Raw genomic sequence first — 3,156 nt, 5'->3', positions numbered from 1 at the left:
TGTCGTCGTCTATTCAAATCATATGATGACTGCGTATGCATTGCAGCGAGTGTTCAAATGTGCATGAGCAGATGTCGGCACGGGCATAGGCTCAACACAGTGGGTACACAGGAAACATGGACGGGTGCTGACGCCACCTGGATGCCATTTCCTGCGCTGACCCTTTAAATATTCTTTTTAAGAGCTCTCTCAAACTGTGCAGTACATTGATGGAGGTACAAATGACAATTCCCTCTAATATGCCAATGAAAGAAATCAAGTAAGGTCTAATACATCACACAAACGTATAGCACCTACCTCCCTTGAGTCTCTGACTAAAGCAGCACCCCTCTGACGCGATTCGCAAACATGGCCATTCATAATGGCACGCAACTGTCAAAACTGTGTAGTTATAGTCACAGAGAACACCATCCAGCTTCAACAAAATAGCAGCGCTAGCAATACTAAGCTAGCATTAACACTGTAAACAGACTGACGTTAGCCACGGCAGGTATGTTGGTAGCATGAATTATTGGTAATAGTCTTATTATAACAATGTTATCTGTTTAAGGTTTTATTTTAAGGAATGTCCAATACATTAAAAATCAAAAAGAGGTTAAAAGCATACCTGCTGAGCAGAAATGTAGCAAATTCCCAGTTGCTTCTTGAATCCTCTCCGCTGTGTATCCAGTTGATAGCAAATGAGGGTTGGGTATTTTTTATTTTCCAGAATAGTTTTAGCAAACCCCCTGAAGCCCAAGCAAACAGGTCAGCCCGAGGCTACGGGGCTGTGCATTCTGTCTCCTATAGGTCATTCTGTTGGGGTGTTATGAACAGAAATATGAAAACCTGTTCAATATTTACGATGGCCAATCCTTACGTGTGTTGTCAACACCAAGTTTGATCGAACCACGGACTATGTAATTGTGATGTGAAACGGAACAAAAGCCAATTAGGGAACTAATTGTTTCCTAATTGGCTTTTGTGTGGAGAAGACTTTGCAGATCAGCTAACAGTTAGTTAGCTTCTTCTAGTTCTTCTGCCACTACTACTACTACTACTACTACTACTACTACTACTATTACCACTACTACTACTACTACTACTACGACTACTACGACTACTACGACTACTACTACTACTACTTCTTCTTTGTTATTTCCTGCAGTTTAGATGCCATGTGGTACAATGCTGCCCCTCAGAGGTCAGTATTGGTACTATGACAAACATTGGGTTTTGGGGGAGGGGCAACTCGGTGGAGATATGGCTATGTGTGTGGTGTTTTTGTAATGTGAGGCAGGCCCTTAGCCAACCGTGCTGCCCTGGCGGCATAATAATGAGAAGGAACTGTTCATTTTTTAAAATTGTTTTTGTGTTGTTATTTTTATCTCAGACACATTTACAATTCAATTAAATTCAATTCATAATCCTATAATGCAGAAATTTAATCTGAGCAGATTTTGTGAATGTTTGTAAACAATGTGACATTGCCAACTACTGGCCTAGCATGCACTTTACAACATAGCGGTATTTCCATCTTTTTTGGGGGTCCACATGAACAGGGATCATATTGACAATATGAAATCTTTTCATGAATGTTCCTGTGTTAAGTAAATTGCTTAACAAGGTAAGTGCCGGTGTGACGTACCGACAAGTGTTGATCACAGTTGTCAAAGGTGTGCCAAAATGTGTGTGTGTGTGTGCCCAGAGTACATGCAGGCAGTGTGATAACAGATGACGGTGGTGACAGTCAAGTGTGGAGTGTGTCTCACGTAGATATCATTTAACCAAGCACACGCACTAAACATGACCATACTGTTTTTTTCCCTTCACATTATTTTCATCCCTTTAGGATAAACCCATCTGCTCTCAGTCTTTGATTCTCTCTCACACTCTTTCCCCTCTCACTCTTTCGCTCCCTCTCTTCAGCTACTGTGCCAACTGTCCTCATTTGTCCTCATTTCACCTCACACTGTTTCTGTTCTCGAAAGTCAGCTAGCTCTTAGCTTTTAAAATATTCTGAGTAAGAAAAGGGAAAAGAATGGGAAAGCAGCTGACATTTCTGTCTCCTAAAAAACACTTATTCATCTCAATATCTCATTTCACGGTAATACGTTTGTCTAGTGGTAAGCATGCCTGCCTCAGTCGATAGGCCCTGGGTTTGAATCTCACCTCAGGCCTTCCTTTGTGGGGTTTTTACCTGTGCTTGTCTGGCTTCCTCCCACATTCCAAACAACATGCATATTAGGGTCAATGAAGACTATAAATTGTCCATCGGTGGGAATGTGAACGTGGATGGTTTTTTGTCAATATGTGCTCGAGATCAGTTCAGGGTGCAGCCTGCCTCTTGTCCATGACCCTGATGAGGACAAGAGAGATAGCAAAGCAAAGCAAATGTATTTATATAGCGCCTTTCATACACAAGGGGCTTTACATGATTAAAACCATTTAAAAACAAAGAACAAAACAGCTTATAAACATTTAAAACAAAGATTTTAAAAAAGTACAATTAAAACAGCGTTCAGTGCAAGAAATATCATTTAAAAGTGGAAATGCTCTAAAAAGCATTGGAAAAAAGGAAAGTTTTTAACCTGGACTTAAAAACATACACACTTGGGTCTGACGTCACTTCTGTTGGCAACTTATTCCATTTGTGTGCAGCATAATAGCTAAATGCTGCTTCACCATGTTTACTTTAGACTCTGTGCTCCACTATTTGAACTGAGTCTGTCGATCTCAGAGCCCTACTGGGTTTATATGCCATTAGCATTTATTTAATGTATTCAGGGCCTACACAGTTCAGAGATTTATAGACCAGTAGCAGAACTTTAAAATCTATTCTAAAGCTGACTGGAAGTCAGTGTAAAGACTTTAGAATTTGAATAATATGCTGTGACCTCTTTGTTCTGGTCAGAACCCGAGCTGCAGCATTCTGAATGCGCTGCACCTGTTTAATGCTCTTTTTGGGGTGTCCAGTCAGAAGACCATTACAATAGTCAAGTCTACTTGAGATAAAAGCATGGATGAGCTTCTCCTGGTCTGTTTGGCACATGCAAGCCTTCACTCTGGATATGTTCTTCAGATGGTAGAAGGCAGTTTTAGTAATTGATTTGATATGACTGTTGAAAGTCAGGTCGGAATCTATCAGAACACCCAGGTTTCGGACTTGGTCTTTGG

This window comes from Phycodurus eques, chromosome 14, assembly GCF_024500275.1.
Source record: "Phycodurus eques isolate BA_2022a chromosome 14, UOR_Pequ_1.1, whole genome shotgun sequence".
Taxonomy (NCBI): domain Eukaryota; kingdom Metazoa; phylum Chordata; class Actinopteri; order Syngnathiformes; family Syngnathidae; genus Phycodurus; species Phycodurus eques.
The sequence above is the reverse complement of the archived record's forward strand: the minus strand, read 5'-3'. Positions refer to the sequence as shown.